At 43.7% G+C, this 19110-nt stretch overlaps 1 long non-coding RNA gene across 2 annotated transcripts in view; it reads left to right on the forward strand.

The window, feature by feature from the left end:
* LOC139055454 (uncharacterized) overlaps positions 1 to 13778 on the forward strand; it is a 37603-nt gene extending 23825 nt beyond the window's left edge. For both annotated transcript variants that reach the window (XR_011511771.1, XR_011511770.1), the window contains 2 exons: positions 12452 to 12496; positions 13574 to 13778. This is a non-coding gene — a long non-coding RNA (uncharacterized lncRNA). The remainder of the gene's footprint in view (positions 1 to 12451; positions 12497 to 13573) is intronic.
* The last annotated feature ends 5332 nt before the right edge of the window (positions 13779 to 19110 follow it).

Here is a 19110-nt window from a genome sequence, read left to right on the forward strand (position 1 = left end):
GCGCACAGGTGCAGAGGGCGACATCAGATCCATATTGGTATATCAACCTAACCGCGGAAAAAACAAGATTCAAGCGAGGCCAATCCAATGAAAAATAGGCACATATAAGAATTACGTCAGAACTCATCTCATGATCCCTGTCGACGATAATGCGAAGAGCAATTGATCACTGTAGCGACAGACCATACTCCCGAAGTCCCATTTATTTAACACTTGAAGTGGCGATTCTGAGACTTTCGTCGATTCGGCTACATGCCAACTCTGTTATATACACACTATGGTATGGCATTCGCTTGCGAAGGTCGCCCATGAGCATGGAGCTGAGCTGAGCGTCATGAGTATGACGCTGACGCAGTGACGATGCAATGATCAAGCAATGATATAAATAGAATGACGAAGGCGTATAACGACGACGGCATAACGTTAAGGGGAAGTTTTAGCTCGGGAGCTCCAATCTAAATAGATGTAAACGGAGAATTCGTTTTTCTTGGCAACCACTGCACCAAATTTGACGACGTTTGTTGCCTTTAAAAGAAAAGCTTGAAATTTAGTGACTGTTCGCTTCGAATTTCTTGTTTAGGTCCTTAATTTTTTATTAAAAATTAGCGAAAATCGAAAATTTTCAAGAAAAGAAACTATCAAGTTTACAACTCTGTAACTCAGAAACGAAAAACGATAATATAGTTCTGTGAATTGGGGCTAATAGTACATCTAAAGCGGACAAAATTTATATGCTATACATGAATATCAAAAATTTAGTAATACGGAAATAAAGCTTTTGCAGAACGTCTGTAAACAACGTAACAAATTAACAAGGATATAAAATGACATATCAAATTGCTTCGCTTTCATTGGTCTAATAGATGCCGCTTACAGAACTGCGATATCTATTTTTGATGCAGAGTTATAAATGTGCAAACTTTGGTCTTCTATTTTTTTCAACCTTCCGAATTTTCGAAAACTCTTTTAACAAGACCCAGGACCTAAATCGAAATTCCGCTTTCAACACTCACTAGAATTCAACTTTCTCTCTCAAATGCAACACATTTTGTTAATATTGGTACAGGGGTTATCTCGAAAAAACGTTCTTGTGTTTTACATGTATTTGCTTAGGCCGCGGCGAAGTTGGGCCCGAGCTAAAGCTTCCTCTCAAGAGGAAGCTTTAGCTTTAGGACTTGAATTCTGTAAAATATTTTTCAAAATTTCAAAGTTTGAAGAAAATAGAAGCACGAAGTTTATAAATTTATAGCTCTGCATAAAAAAAAGATATCGCGGTACTGTAAACGGCATCCATTAGATCATTCAAAGCGCACAAGTGCAATACGTCTACCTATATCTTAGGGGGATTTCTTGCGTTGTGTATAAGGGTTCTGCAAAAGCTGTATTTCCATATTACTCGATTTTTTTAGATTCTTGTGTAACATACCAATTTTGTCCACTTTAAACGTACTATCAGATGCAATTCACAGAAGTGTGATATCATTTTTGGTTACTGAGTTCGAGAGTTGTATGCTTGATAGTTTAATTTGCCAGAAGTTCGCAATTTTTGCAATTTTAGTAAACAGTTGACTATATAAATCGACTATTTGAAACCAACAGTCACTAGAAATTGTTTTTCTTTTAAATTCAACAAACCTCGTCAACTTTGGTGCCATGGTCGCCTAGAAAAACGAATTATCCTTTTACGTGCATTTAGATAGGAGCACCCGAGCTAAAGCTTCCTCTTAATGAACTGCCGATTTATAAATTATGACGATGGTATAACGATAACATTGTGACGACGATGACAAGAAGGAGGCTGGTATAATGAAGATGATGGTGTGACTACGACGCTATGATGGCAACCGGATGAAGAAGCGAAAATGACGACGATCGCACCACCAAGCCGGTATGACAACGATAGTATGACAGTGGATGCATTCCTCTATGCAGAGGATGTTGCTCTCATAGTAGTCCGTGTATAGCACATACCTTCAAGTCCTTTCGCTTCCTGGGCTCTGTTAAGGCAGTAGCGTGTTTTGGAAATTTTTTTGCCTGTGACAAATTTTAGTACACCGTAATTCTTTCACAATGTACTTTTCGTCTCCTTGGCATGCTTCATAGTCACCGCCATAATTTTATTACACGTAGATATGAGGCACTTTACAGCGACCGTCTTTTAGGTTCCCTTACGGCCCCGTCACATGCATGGCTCGTAACTCATCGCTTCAGTTTTGCCTTATTATGACTGGTCTGGTGCTCGTTGGTCATAATTCACCCTTGCGCCACAAAACAACTATATCCATCATCACAACGGATGCATGATAGCGTATGTTGACGGCGACGTAGTGACGACGATGCCATGACAACGGCAGCATAATCCCGTATGAATGACGACAGCATGATTACAATAGAATCACGAGCAGCGAATGGCATCCATGTATCGACGAAAGTGGTAAGAAGACGATGACACGACGGCCGTGTGATGACCAAACCAGAGTGATGATGATGGGGAAATGACAGCCTGGTGATAATGGTATGACGACAAATATATGGCGATGAATGCATGATGACGATTATATTACGACGATGGCAACGCAACCGAGTGAGGACAACGGTATGACCACCAGTATTTGGTGGCAATGGCATGACCATGACTGTGCCGCGAAACCTGCACGACAACAATAGCTTGATGACGACGACATGACGAGAGTCGGATGACGTAGCTGAATTCCGATTATTGCACGACCACGATGAGCTCACGACGATGGTATGGCAATCTAAGCATGATAGCGAATGATAACGACGCATGACAAAGGCGTCTTAATCACGAATGAATGACGACATTATGACTACAATACAATGACGAAGTGAGAATGACGTCGATGGAACGACGGATGCAGTATGACGACGATGGCGTCATGACTATGGAAGGACGTTACTGAAGTCATGACAATGACAAAACAGCATGAGGACGATGACATGACGACGTATGTGTGACGACGATGGCGTGATAGCCATGGCACGGTGAGTGCCGGACGAAATAGCTGGAACGACGACGATACAAGGAGCAGGACGACATCATGCAGGACCCCGTACACATGCCTAGCGACCCAAGCTATTTACACTATTCAGTCGGAATAGAAGGCGTTACGGTGACAGACGGAGGAAAGCCGTCAGATATAGAAACTAGCATTATGACGATTAAACGACCACGGCGGCGTCGCTAGGGTCTTTTGAAAACGAATGCTTGACGACTGTATGACGGCGATGGCGTGATGACGACGGAATGACTAGTGTCAAAAAACAAAGCTGGAATGATGCTGATGGAAGGTCCACGAGCACATACTTACCGGCCCAAGCTATTAGACACCTTGGGCAAATGGATCGGGGTAGAAGGCGTGACGACGACGCCATGACAAGAGTAAGGTCACGAGACTGAAATGACGACAATGTAACGACCACGATGGCATCACGACCAGAAGCCCTTACCTAGGGGCCCAAGCAGGAGGCGCGAGGGGCGCAAGCAACTAGGTGCACTTCGTTGGCGTAACATGACAGATTAGATAGATAGATAGATAGATAGATAGATAGATAGATAGATAGATAGATAGATAGATAGATAGATAGATAGATAGATAGATAGATAGATAGATAGATAGATAGATAGATAGATAGATAGATAGATAGATAGATAGATAGATAGATAGATAGATAGATAGATAGATAGATAGATAGATAGATAGATAGATAGATAGATAGATAGATAGATAGATAGATAGATAGATAGATAGATAGATAGATAGATAGATAGATAGATAGATAGATAGATAGATAGATAGATAGATAGATAGATAGATAGATAGATAGATAGATAGATAGATAGATAGATAGATAGATAGATAGATAGATAGATAGATAGATAGATAGATAGATAGATAGATAGATAGATAGATAGATAGATAGATAGATAGATAGATAGATAGATAGATAGATAGATACGCTGAAAACGGCAGAAATAAATAATGCTATTGGCATTCTAAATTAAATATTGGAGTTGCACGGGTGAATACTACGATCTCATTATGAGGCACGCTGTATTGGAGAGCTCCAAATTAATTTTACTACCTGGAGCTATTTAACATATGCTTTCAGATATTGCTTTGTGTTCCCTGTGCATTCAATATTGTGTAACACGGTAATCTTTTTATAGCACTGTTCCTGTTGGAAATTTGTACTATTTGTAGCTTTACTGTTTAATATGCCCCCCTTACCTTATGCCCTGCCATAGGGTCTGCAAGGTTCTTTTGAATAAATAAAGTAAACATATTATGCAGGGTACATGATATATCCTTACCCGTTGTCACCACTGGGAGCTTGTTGGTACGTAAGGTGCGGATAACAAGCGTTCGTGTTTGATCGTAAAACTTCCGTGGACGCTGAGCAAAATAAAGAAGATTTGTCAGATATTTCCAAGTTTCAAGTAATGTGCAAACTCGTACGCTTTTTCCGGATTTACTCTTTAACGTTAACGCAAAAACCTTGCGGAAGGCAACGTGGCGGCACCCATGGAAGGAAGTGCCGGTCACTTCGGATCTGTGAAGTCGTCGTCCTGCACTCGCTGGCTCTTTATTTCCTAGTGATAGTTGCCATTGCTTTACATTTGTGCCAATGCTTAGACAGCAAGGCATTGGTGATAGTTTAGTGCTGTTCCAGACATCGAAGTTTTGGTGCGGTGGGCGTAACGAGGGAAGCTGTATATGCTACCATTCGCTGTACTAGCTGTAGTTACACGACCTCTGAGATTTGGCAGCGCGTGCGGCCTCAGCTCTGAGACTCGAAGTTTGCATGTACTTAGAATTACGTACAGAGACCGCCATAAACGAGCCTTTGTTCGACCAGGCGCTGCATTAACCTCTGTAGTTTCTTGAAACGTCTTCATTCACGCCAACCTCGCGTCTCGGTGCCTGCCAGCAGCATGCGAATGCAGAATCCTACAGAAACCTGGATAAGCACTTATGTGAAGTGGTCGCTCAGGTCTTTTATTAGTCAGGTGAAGCAATTGTCCAAAGCGTAAGGAAGTTTGAACGTACCTGCGGAGCTGCCTTACGGTAAAGTAGCACCAAAGCATCCTTCACTAATGGATCCTCAGGAAGTTTCCAGAATTGATGTAATGACAGCCTAACCACAATGAAGGCTTCCTGGCCGAAGTATGGAACATTTCCAAATTTTGGCCAAATGTGTCTTATATTGTCGAATGCATGGGGAAATACTATAAAATGATATTGCGAAGTGCGTGTTGCGTCCTTGTCGTGAAGCCTTTCCACTCAGATGGTTCCTTGTGGTAATGAAGAGGGCACGGATTTAAATTCCACAGTCGCGTTCCGATGGCGACAAAATGCGCGAACATTTGTCTGCGGTGCTTTCGGTTCACGTTGAACAACCTCACGTGGTGAAATTTCTCGACATTTCTCTTAACTCACCATGTAGTTTCAGGACGTTCTATACCTTGTAAATTTAGTGAAACCGGAAAGGGAGCTGAAACGCAGCATAATTATACAACATTATTCAACAGTTCCTTCTCATATATATTATAAACATTGACAAACGCAGACAGCTTCGATGCACTAGGCGTGAATAGAAGTGCAGGATTTCGAATGATGACAATGGCGATGGTCTCTAATAGCACCAACTTAGGAACGAGTTAGGGAGAAATAGTTACACAGCCTTCGTGAGCTACACAGCTCATACTGTATAAAATGCAGCCTAACAATTTGCCTCACTCAACTTTATCATGGGAAGTTGTCTATTCCTGCAAGAAGCCCGACCAATTAACGCTCTTGACAGCTTTGTAGACCAGCATATCTGGAAAGGGGACGTTACCTGTTACTGAGGCTGGGTAAATAATATCTATGCCATTTCAAAGTACAGGCACGTTTCCGCATTTTTTACAGCAGACAAATGCCACACCTTGCGGAGAATGTTTGCTCCTTTACTGTTTTGTCATTAAGCAGGCCATCAGAAATATAAAAAATAAAGGCAATGCGCTTCGTATTGTGCGTTTTTCGCAGCTTGCAATTGCAGACGGCAAATTGGATGTTTGCAGATCCAATTTGGCGTCATTCTTTCTTGCACTTCCTTTTTTGATTAGTCTAGATTGTGTACATGCACTTCCAATTTCCCTGTACTCATGTGCCAGCATTGTATACAACTGTATCAATGGCAGCGGCGCAATTCCTGAACGGGTGAAAATGTTGTCGCACTTAGCGTGTCTCTCGGGGCTCATGCCATTTAAGTTATCATCGTAAAAAAACAAGCAAATAAACGTGTAGAAAAATCCCTATTTTCTGGTCAAATGGTGTAGACCACGTGATGTGGTCCATCCATCACGTGGTCTGCGTGATCACGTGGTCACGTGATCCACCCCATCCGGCGTGATAGGTGCATGGGTTCCACCATCATCACAGAAGACGACGTCCCGAAGTACATTCGTCATCATAACCATTAGACTGCTTTTATGTCAATGCTGTGTATGTGCTGTCCACGCAAGCAAACCAAATCTTGCACGGGACCAGCATAAGCTTTTATTCACCGGCCATGGTTACTTAGTGGCTATGGTGTTGGGCTGCTAAGCACGAGGTTGTGGTATTGAATGCCCGCCATGGTGGCCGCATTACGATGGGCGGAAATGCGAATACACGCATGTACGGTTTAGGTTCACGTTAAAGAACCCCAGGCGGTCCAAACTTCCAGAGTTCCCCACACCGTCGGGCCTCATAATCAGTTTGTTGTTTTGGGACGTAAAACATTTTTACTTTTTTTTCCGCGCGTATTTATTAGCCAGATTAATCGCTTGCCAGCCTTTACCACAGCCTTTGTTGCATAGAGGAAGAAGACACTGACACGAAATCTATCAGCCAATAAGCGTGCAGTTCCAACCTTCCAACGCCCCTCGCCCCCTACCAGCAATAAAACAATAGCATGTGCGTAGTAAAGGTCGCATTTCTCAAAATAACTGTGATACGCAACAACAAAGTGACTTTATCCTGTGTAGTTTTAGCTCGATTATAGTACGTCGAACATTACTGTTCCATTACTTACAATTCAAGGGTGCTGTCAGGCTGCTTATATAAAAGCGCTGTCCGAACAATGCTTGAGAAGTCCGAGACAATGGAGAACTTGCGTCAGGTCCACTCGTTTTTTCAGCAGACGCTGCTTTTCGCCGTTGCCGCTTTTTATGCAGATGGTCATGCAAAATCTACTTGCTCTGCAGGCTGCCAAATTTAGTCGTAGGCATTGCATTGAGATGACATGCAGCTGGCGTATTGTGTGGCTGACGTTGCCGCAAGATTCGCTGTGCGCGCAAATAATTATTCTATCTTGACAAAAACATTGCAATACAAAGAAGATTATTCAGCGGCATGAACCAAACGCCCAATATTCAATTGATCTCCGATTGAATTAAATCAGAGCTTTTTTTTAGGTGCCGGTGATTATTTAGAGACAATGACAATGTTGTTGGACCGGGCCATCATCTCCTTGCTGGCATTGCAGTATTCTTGTAGTGCATCATTTCGTTATGCTTTCCGTATAATATGCCACCTGCTCTTCTTGGGAAGAAGCTGATTCACCACCATATAAGGCGCAGAGAAAGAGACACTACTGTTCTTGTCCTTTTTGAGAGGTCCTGGCCCTAACACAAAAGTGTATTCTAAGAAGCAGTGGTAGCTTCGTTGCACATTTACAAACACCAGTCCATAAATGTGCATAATCTTTTAACATTAATCACACAGTTTCGCTCTGAGGACTAAACAATGGCAGTGAAAGCAAACACTTGACGCCAATGCTGCTGCGAGCACTCCGGTGGCTACCAGGTATATCAGGTACATCATGCAAAATGGTGCTTGCGCATAAAAAGGCCCGAATCGATGGGAGTGTTGTTTACGGTGTAGATAAGTCTCTATATATCTGAAGTTTTGAAACGTGGTCTATCGTAAATGTATGCTATTTTGTTCGGGAGGTCATCCCAGTCCCGGCCGATTGTAGAAATGAAGAGTGCAGAAATTTGTTGCTGGCACATGGCAGGATCGCGCCACTGGGACGGCCTGTGTGATAGTGTTGTACTGGTTGAATGAGCTGGCTATCACGTGGTGGTGGCATAATAATAACCTGTGATAGAGAAAGAGCTGGGGAAATTTTACGGGGACAAGCTAGAGTAGGCAGTTTTAACCGAGATTTCAAAGCAAATATGCAAAATTAGCAGGAGTAATCACACAAAACAAATGTCGATGCACTATTCTGGACTCATTCCAGAGCTTTAGGAATATTTTTTCTATGGCGAACATTCAAGTTTAGGCAGCAAAATAGTTTTATAAGCGAGTTTTCTTTGCGGAGGGAGGTGTCCTGAAAAGGTTACGTTGCATTAAAGGACACGGTTATTGTAGTTTATTATGTGGTTTACGTGGTTAGACCAAAATAGGTTGTCGGAGAGATGGGTATCTAAGTATTTGAGCGAACCAGTGGCAGCCATAGGGTGCTCAATTATCATGTAAGTAGGACGGGTAAAATTTCAGCGACTATGAAACCAGATTAGTAGTTTCCTACTGGCATTCAGCAACATAAGGCAAGTAGTACACGAGTGCTGAATGTGCGAGACGGCGTGCTGGAGGAAACTTCGGTCAGGTCAGATTGTTTATTGGTCCGTGGAAGGCGCAACTGTCTGCAAAAATACAGATTTCAAATGTGACAGAGAAGCATATTTAGCGCCAACAAACAAGGACGGAAGGGAGACGACAACACAATGCGCTAACTTTAACAACTTGATTTTCAGGAAGTACACCTATATAAACCATGCACAGTGGCGCCACCTTATCCAAATCTTATCCATCCAAAAAAGCCGTCTCCTTATCTAACAGGTCGATTGAAGGGGCACTAACACATGTGTCTCTATTCCGTCAGGTAGCCTGCGCTTCAATGATCTCTCGCACGTCTTTATCTTTGCAAGAACCAGCTGCCGGTTGCTCTACGAATCATCGGAAAGCGCCCGTGGGATGCGCAGAGAGTGTTGTATATGAGCTTCCGCTGTCCTGTGGGAAGAAATACATCGGACAGACAGGGACATGTCTTAATGACCGATTACGGGAACATTGCCAAGCTGTGAAAAATAAGCAACAGGGTCATCTGTCAACCCACTGTCAAGAATGCGGCTGTGCGCCGGTCTATGAATCCTGTCGGGTTCTTGCGAAGCACAAAGATAAAGACGTGCGAGAGATCATTGAAGCGCAGGCTATCTGGCGGAATAGAGACACGTGTGTTAGTGCCCCTTCAATCGACCTGTTAGATAAGGAGACGGCTTTTTTGGATAGATAAGATTTGGATAAGGTCGCGCCACTGTGCATGGTTTATATAGGTGTACTTCCTGAAAATCAAGTTGTTGAAGTTAGCGCAATCTGTTGTCGTCTCCCTTCCGTCCTTGTTTGCTGGCGCTAAATATGCTTTCAATTTACCAACACGCCCAACAAATGGCAATGTGACAGGGAGTTGAATGTCACTCAAATATACCGAGAATATTAAAGGTACGTGGATGGGGCCCTGGGACAGAACAAAAAAGGGAATTATGAACAGTTCTTAGCATACGCGAACTGCTTTCAATTAGTTAGAAAACTCTGAATCCACTTGAAAAGATGAACGTGAAGGTTAAGACAATAGTTTTTGAGTAAAAGGCGAAAATTAGGTATTTATCAAACGCTTTTTTTGGAATCTAGAGTGAGCGTCTTGTACATATCAACTTAGTTGCAATTTACATGAGTGACCTGAATGAAAGCCGTGCTCGTTGGAGCTAAAAAACTCAGATTATACAAAGTTCGTATGATGAAAGCCGATCCTGTGATCCATGAGTTTGCACCAAACACCACAAAATGAGATGGACCGGTGGTTACCTGCTGAAGATCGGCCGCTTTTCTTAAAGACTGGATCACCATCCCGACTCTCTTCCTGTATTGAGTGATTACTAAAGAAATGGCATATATAGAGAAAGAAAATGCAGACATATTTGGTAGTCTTGGAAATTTTAGCATTAATACCATCCATGCCAAAGGACAATTTTTAATGAGTCATTAACATTGACAAGCTCTTCAGGCTTAAATTTATTTTTATACATTTGAAAACAATCGAATTACCTGAAATTCGCGATTTCATTATTAGGTTCAGTTGTAAAAATAGAACAAAATACCGAGTTGAAGACAACTGCAATATCGCAATTAGGATTTGGCCATACGAAAGTGTCATGAAGGGTAAAAAAGTTTTAACCCGAAAGTGTTAAGGGCCCAGTGTTGCAAAAAATCTAGTGTCAGTGTCGGCGGAGTTGCCCGTGAGGGGAAATTTCTGTGCATATGTCGCGCCTTGCTATATTACAATTGCCAGACCATCCTATAACTAATATTTCTCATATCATGTCTTGCATTCTTGACAGTGTATTCCTTGGAATTTTGAGAATGAGAGACCCCAACCAAATGTCGTCAAACAAAAGACCGACAACGCATCGTTTTTATTTTAAATCTTCTCAGACTTGAATAATAAAGGTAATGAAAATTATTACCTGAAAGCCTGAAAATTATGTAATTTTTTGGGCCCGTCTGTGCACTACCTCCGGAATCGGATCAAGACGCAAGAGGCTGCGCTTCTGCCAGAAAGCTCGCCTTCGTGAAAAACGTTCGCTGCCAGCGTTTCCACGAAAACATTGGGGCTACCTAAGCGGCAGTTGCCAGGAAGCGTGAGAAGTATTCGGGGATCTTCCAAAACTATTGTGTTCCACTCTTAGGCTTAAGCTTACTCCAATCTTTTATTAACCAATTTTTACATTTTCTAAACCGCTTTGGGTTATCCTGCAACGTGCTAGGGAGAATTGTGGAAAAATAGTTACGTTTAGTTAGCGCTGGTAATGACGCGTATTCTGTGACTTTAGCATTGTAGTTGTGCCAAGCTATCGGAGAATTTCAAGACTTCACTGAGCAAAACAGATTTTATTTGTATTTTTCACGCCCATCGGTCGTCTATTTTTCTTTTTTTCCCACCGGTCGTCTTAATCTAAAGATTAACCAAGGGAATGTTTTCGGTGCAACGAGATTTGTTGTTCACACTAACTGCAAGAATGTGCAGTTTCGTGAAACCCTGGATTGTGTACATAAACAGAGACCAGTTGGAAGAACTGTTAGGTCTTCATTTATGGTGGTGTATTCGAATTTATTGTATAGTGTTATTATTTTTTATTGCTTCCTTTGAAATTATCACAAGGAAACGTCACGTGGATAACGATGTGAGGAGGGCACTGATATCTAATAAACGTTTCCTTTACGAAAGAACTCCTTCGTTTCGCAATCACACTCCGAAGTACCGACAACCAAACATGTGCGTCATTCCGCAATGTTGGGACCTTTGTGTAGGTTCCATCGCACCTAATACGCAATAGGCAGTATAACTTACGGGGGAAAATTCTCAGACCAAAATATTTACGAGAACGGCTATAATACAAGAGCTGCTGTCAAACTTCGACATACTCCCTGATCCCGCGTTCTTCCTAACATTTTCTTTGAACTTTTGCCTTCGTCTGAAGAACGTCGCCTGGTGACGCGAGAGTTGTCTCCTTCCAGTCAATATGCGCAAGTCCGTTCATGCTTCTCTTTGTGACTCCGGTGTTGCTTGTTTTGCTATGGTCTAAACGGGAAGTTTGAGCGCAGCACCTCCGTCACTTAAAACGGTCCCTTGCTACACCTATTCATTGCGCAAAGAGCGAGCGTTGGTTACCTAGCTTTTTTCGAATGAATGAATGAATGAATGAATGAATGAATGAATGAATGAATGAATGAATGAATGAATGAATGAATGAATGAATGAATGAATGAATGAAACGTCCTTTAGGTATATTGAGGTCAAAATGAAGAATATAAATCCACGACAAACCGCATCGGCGCAATTGCTTGCTATCACCAAGCAGGTAACGCCCGACCTTCAAGTCGGCAGAGAGGTATCCCTCAGGGCGCCAACTTTCTCCAAGCACTCATAGCGTGAGCACAAATGGATGTTAACTAAACAACAGCAGCGATCGGTCTACCTTCTTAGTTGGAAGTGCACATTCCAAATAATAGCATATGTTTATATTGTTCGCGTTTATATAGATATGTATATACAAACAAATTGCTTCACTTTGATGTGCTATTAAAATATCATTGGAGGGATGCATGGCTGCATGTAGAAAGATGACGTCATACAGGGCGTCAAACAGAATGTTACACTGGTACCGCTGGTACAAAAGTGCGCATAAATTTTACAGGGTTCTCAAATTGAACGTGCCTCTCAGTATCATTTGAAATTTGATAAGATTTGAGTAAGCTTTCGAAAGCAAATGTTTACCGATGGTAGGTGTAACTAAATAATGTGAGATGACGCTAAGTTACACAAAAACGCCTTTTTCCAGCGTGCGAGAAATTTGCACACTCATCAGAGAAAACCGCCCATCAAGGTGAGTTGCATGACAGTTCCTTAAGCAATACCTTAACATTTCTAAACTAAAGGCATTCATAATGAAATTATTTGTTACATTTTGCCATGGCTCTTGTCTACTCGGTGAGCTCGCTCAAAGATATAGCTGACGCAGTTTTCAAAACTGCAACAAGTTAGTACATAGCGCAAGCTGTTGTAGATGAAGAAATACAAGCTCATAACACAGACTGCACTGGTATTTTGTGCAAACACATGTCTTTTTCTTTCGTGACCTATTCAGTTATGCATCAAAGCAGGCAGCCGCTTTTAAAATCGTATAACCCTCCTAATATATTTCAAACTGAATTATCATGGCTATGAGAACACGCCTTTGCAAGCAGGGCACTGCGCTCGTAAGTGTTCTAAAGTTTCGTGCGTCACGAGAAAGAAAAGCTTTGCAGATATAGACCGCATCCAACACAGCAAGAAACGCATGGTTATATCTTCGCTTCAGGGCGCTAAGAGCTTCCGGAATGCTTGGCATGAGAAACACAGTGATAAAATGCGAGTAACCATAGAAGCCGTAATGTACCGTTTTCGGGCTTCTCATGTTCCCTTAGATCTCAGCCGCCTCTATCTCTTGTACATAAAAATGATTTTCTCATTAGCGAGGAAAATTGTGGAAACATAAGGCTCGCTTATCTAATTGAGTTACCTCATTTTCGCCGAATACAGGACTAGTCCAGGCCTTCCTTTATTTTTTATTGCATTAATCCTACTGGAAACTGCAGTGCGCAACTTTCAAGCTCTTCCAGGCAAGTTTGAAGATCCACACTTTTCGCGCGTTTGAAGTTTCAAGCCCTAGCATAGCCGCATGGCAGCGTTTCACGCGAGTTACATGCATGTATTTGCGCATTAGATAAGGGCAAACGCAGAACAAATATTGTGACCACAAAGCGATCAGACACGTCACGCTGTGATATTGGTTGCCGAAGCAATTAATATAAATTTGATATTAGAAACAATGATTACGAGATGGAATTCACATGACAGAAGTTATAGCGGTGGTAATACAACGATCCCTGATACATGTCATGCTTGTCGCTGCCATTTTCAGATGGACATGAAAGAACGAAGCGGAACGCACTTCGGAACTTCTTTTCAACCTCTGAAGACAACAACTATCTTGGAGGAACAGGCGGGGAAGATTGGTCTGGTAGCTCCGAGGAAACTAGTGCCGAAAGCTCCTTACCTGCCGAAGGCCTGTCCCATATATTCAGTGAAATAAAGAAAATTCACCCATAAATTGAAAAATAGGAAAATTCGAAAATTTATACCCCATTTGAGCAACAGCACTTCATACATCCCGTATAACAGTACTGAATGGCTTGGTTTCCACACTCTGAATACTTGTTTACGATATCATTCTTTCAAAACCTGTCGTGCGTGAGCCGCAAGTATAGCTATGCATTCTGCACAATTGAACGTGTTCTTTATTGGGCTCTCTGAAGCCTTTCAGAATGCTTATTACCAGCGCTCAGTAATTCAAAGTGACTGAATTTTTGCCTTTGAACAAACTATAAGGACTGCATGAAAGATTTAAACTGGCGTCTGAAACCGAAATACGGCTTTCCACTGGTGACGGGTCCCTGGTGCCCAGAGTGAACTCGCTCGGAATATTGGGGTTGTATATCGAGTCTAACGGTAACAATGAAACAGCACTCAGAGTGGTCACCACGAAGACGGAGAGTGCTCTCGGCCTCATCCGGGGGAACGCCAACAGGCACCGGGGAATCGAGGAACACAATTTCATCCGCATAATTACATGCTTTTGTGCTCTGCCACCTTTCGTACTCGGTGGCCATGCATAATTGGCATGTTGCAGAGAGCAACAAGCTAAATCCCCTCATCAGAAAGGTCTTCGAGCTCCCCTCGGCTCACCTGCAAACACTCACACTGAAAACCTGTTCAAGCACGGAGTCCACAAAAAGTTGGAAGAAATAATCTAGACGCATGAGCACTCGCAGCTGCTCAGGCTATCCGGCACCCCGGCGGGCCCCAAGAGATGAGCCTCAACCCTGTCGAGACCAGTGCCCCGACGCCGTGCGGATTCCCAGCGACATCACGTCTCAATTGCACATCGCACCCATTCCCCGCAATATGTATCCCGCACAATACGTCGGCAGATGTAGGGCCTGGAGCAGGGCTCTACTCGAGCATGTCCACAACATCCACATTTAGACAAGCATCGTAGATGCAGCGCCATATGTCCAACAAGTGGCATTCGCCATCTCTATCATCTACTCTAATTCTAGGCTCACTTGCTGCGCTAGGGTACGCACTTCGAAGCCTTTATAGCCGAACAGGTTGTAGTGGCGCTGGCTGTGATCGATGGTCACAGAGAGGCAATATATTGCGATTCCAAGGCAGCCATTAAGGCCTGCCAAGCCGGCATGGTCTCCCCTCAGGCCATCCGCATTCTCCAAAGTTCTAAAAGTTTCTCTCCGCATTCTCTCACTTGGTTTCCCGCTCACTTAGGGTCGACTGAGGGCTCTCCCTATAACCCTAACGACGGTGCGCCTGAGGCTGCGCGAGGACTCACTGACCGCGCCTCCTCCGCAGTCCCTCTGACTCGCGGGGAACCCTTGCTCACGTTCAATGAGATCACCACACACTACTATCTGTCAAGACGAGTATTCCCCCTCCCGCACCCTGCGTTATGCAGGGCGCGACTTCGGCTTTTAAAAGCCCATGCCTAGCCTAACCTCGTGCTTATTCATGAAACCTAACCTTATGGTTCTTCATGCAACATACCCAGAAAGGTAACCCAGTGTGGACTGCGCTGCCTGTGGACTAACGGTTCATGTGCTAGGGGAGTGTGAAGCCATTGGCTTCTCCTTCATCGAGAATAGGTGTGCTGTGCTCTTGGGCAGCCCCGAATTCAACGACCAAATCCTGGCGGCCCAGAGTGCCCGCGATCGGGCTGTCAAGCTCGGTTTTGCGGGTGGCGCGGGGTCTCCCTTGCGTTTTTTCTGGACCGAATAAAGTTCCTTGAATCACTCACTCACTCACTCACTCACTCGCTCACTCACTCACTCACTCACTCACTCACTCACTCACTCACTCACTCGCTCACTCACTCACTCATCTACTTTGTGCGATCAGTCCATGCGATGGCGTAATGCGCCTGCCGGACCGTACCAGAGGGAAGCAAGTTTTCACCAGAAGTCGTTCATCTGCCAAATAATAAAGTGAGAATAGCCAGCGAGAATAAGTGACAATTATAAGTGAGTGAGAATAAGTGAGAATATTCAGCCGTGTCGGGGTGATAGGAGTTATATGCAGACACCACACTATATAGTGCAAGGTTCCAGTCATGACTATCAACTGAAACAAAAATCGCCAACATCCGCGCGAGGGCTCTCCCCAAACCGTATTTGTGTAGATGGATCTTGTGCTCGACACAGCAAGAAGTGAGAATGCAATGAATAGCTGTTCAAAAAGAAGGTGCGGCCGTGGTCTGTCAATATCTCGCATGAAGTTCCGTGTGGTAATATAACGTCCATTAGGTGACAGCCTACAACAACAACGGCATAGCTCGTAGGGAGCGCCCGAACGATACTGTACCCCGTGAAATTGTCTGTTCTAACGGCGACCCACTTGTTCCCCTAGGTAGATGTAGGGAAAAGCATCAGAAGATGTAAACGTACGCAAAAAAAATGGCTCGGTTGGGTTGTGAGTTGGCTGAAGGTAGACGGCAGGCAAAATGGCTGGTTTCTTGCGGCGCTGATAGTGCCCGCAAGCTGCAGCGTAACGCCCAACGGAGTGGGCGATGGCAGAGGCCATTGCGCCATTTTGTTCAAAGATTGACGTAGGCGCGACGCGCTCAAGATGGCAATGACACCCCCAATTTGCTTTCGTTACATGGCGCAAACATGGGATTTTGCTGAAGAAGCTGGAGATAATGAAGCTTACCTTCTTAATAAAGCAGAGTAGTTTTCCTCCTCAGTACAAATGAAGCAGCTAGCTGAAAGCGCATGACTATTTCGTCGAAAACGCTTCTCGCTTCCGTCTTCTGCTGCGTACAAGTCATCGTCTGCTTCATCAACCAGGATGCGTGTGTCCGACAAACAGGGTGAGTCATCGTATACTTGAGCCAACGCGCTTTTCTACTATACCTTAGAAGAGCATACGCAATCGACCAGTCGGGAAGAACGCACTTTCTAGGCCGTGTTATCCCTGACTCGTAGAACGCAAGTGACTTAACCCGTATCGGATGTCTGAGAAGCGGCAAAATATCACCGATAGTAAGCCCGCACACCAGGTAGCCGCTTGCACTAGCATCTCTCGTTCTCTTGGCTGCTAACTCGCACCGCATGATAAAAGTTCAAATGCTGCCTTTTCTACATTTTTTTTCATAAAATCATAAAACTTCATTTTTGTTATTCATGAATTCATAAACGGCGCCGTTGTCACAATCCCTCAGGTTATAAAGGCAAAATGAGACATCCACCCAAACGTAGCTAAGTGTTACAACGGAAACACATACGGGTTCCTCGAAAGAAAAGCTTCGCGGTTGAAGAAAAAACACAACAGAAAAGCCGTACGTACAAACGGCAGAATTGGGCAACTGCTTAGAATAGCACACCTTCGTTCTGCAAAGGACTACTTGCGGCCCGACGCAAACTCTCGCAAAAACCTTTCATCTTCGTTACACCAACACATCCGCTTCGACTGTCCCGTAGCGATATAAATAAATGTATGCAAGCCTTCCTAGAGAAGATGCGTGAGTGGTCCGTCGAACGTATTGTACATGTTTGACAACTGGGTGGATGACCCAACAGTTTCCTTTAGATTCGGTTTCTATTGTATTTACGCATTACAGTTAGGTGTGCGACGATTTTTCCATTTCAAGAACGTTCCTCTCCCGTGTGGGCTTCAGCAGCACTGAATAGCCAGGATTTCAAGTTGGTTCAATGTCCTTTCTAATATGTAAATTAAGATCAGTCGACTTTTTCTCGAATTGTCGGCATTTCCGCGTCCTCTATGACTTTCTGATGGAAGGAATTCTGAATTTACCAATTACCAGTGATTTTCCCAGCGCTCCTATGCTTTCTGACTCCGTTTATTATTAAAGCTTGTCACTATATTCTATGCAGTCCAGATGCCGTGCAGTTTAGTATTGTTTCTTCCTACTTATTCCAATCGAGGTTGCTTAGAACCATCTGTTTTACGCTTCAGTCTACCTTCACTGTGTATCCTAGATTGCATCTCCGCGGCTATTGGACGTAACAGAATGATAACATTCCTGCGGCACTGCAGTCTCGCCCTGCGTTTAATAAACGCTCGGTTCCTTGGACCCTCAGAGGTCTTCCATTCTTTCCTTAGGCCTTCATATACCTCCTTGCCCGCTGAGAAGTCAGTTTTACAGCGAAGCTACTAGTACTGCTACAAAGGCTCGAAAACACTTTACACATATTTTCGTGGTGGCCTTAAAGAACAAGCTCATTCCTCCAGTTTATGCTTGGAGAAAACGGGGGGTCATGTTAGAGGTGGTGTGCGGATAAATTTTGACAAATTGCTTTCAAAATCATTTAAAAACTCCCAATCAGTTTTAAACCATTTTGTCATTTATGAAAGCGATATCGCAGAACATTAAGGGTCGATGTGCTTCGGTAGAGCAACAGACTTCACGATCTTGGGCCAGCAATAACTGGATGGGCGAAAATATCGAGGTGCGCTATCCATAACTTACTCTGCCTTTGAGTATTTTAAGGCATAATACAAATAAAGAAAATACTTTCGTATCTCTTGTTGCCTTCATTACGACTCGATGAAGGGGTTTTCTGTGGTGTAGTCAGGTTATTAACCATTATTTTCTTTTAAGTTGCGACTGCGGAAAAGTCGACGAGAAGGAGAGCTGCTTGCTCGATTAGCCCTTAAGTAGTTTTAGCACGCAGTTTCAACCACCAAACAAAGAACCTCATTTCTTAGGCTCTGGCTTCATTGTGCCGTGTTGAGACTTTTTTGTGGACCCCCGGATAGTAAGCACTCAGCCCTTAATGCAACGTTTCTTCAATGCAAATACACTGCATTTTTGCAGTAGGCATAGAGTACTGCAGCTCACGACAGTCAAAGCTCTCAAACGAGAAGCAAAGTGCTTTCGCTGCAATTCCGTCTTTACAGAGTGGAATGGTTGTCATGTTTTGCGTTGCGAGTCTGGCGTCGTTGCTCGCTGGAAGGTGCCCCCACTCGCAATTGTCGTTTTCGTTCAGCATCGTGGGGACGTTCTTTGTCGGTGGTCCTTTCGCACCGGCGCCATTTACATTTTCATTGCTGCTCCATCCGGCGCTCCTCGTAAGCATGTTGTTCTTCGGCTGTATGAACTATACGTGTCCGCCCCACCGATAACGCAGCTGTTGTTAGCGCCCATACCTCTCCTGCTTTTATACTGCGACAACCTTGACGTCACGCTACTGTTCAGGGCGAGCGTTCTAATCTTTTCTGCATTTTAATATCTGCGCCGCCGCATCGCAACCGTATGTGTTTGTTAGAAATCGCTAAGTCGCTAAGCGCTAAGTCCGCTAAGTCCGTATGCCGAAAAAGCTACGGAAGGTTAGTCATATACAGCCTTCGCTTTAAAAACGACCCTGA

Source organism: Dermacentor albipictus, chromosome 2 (genome assembly GCF_038994185.2).
Source record: "Dermacentor albipictus isolate Rhodes 1998 colony chromosome 2, USDA_Dalb.pri_finalv2, whole genome shotgun sequence".
NCBI lineage: Eukaryota > Metazoa > Arthropoda > Arachnida > Ixodida > Ixodidae > Dermacentor > Dermacentor albipictus.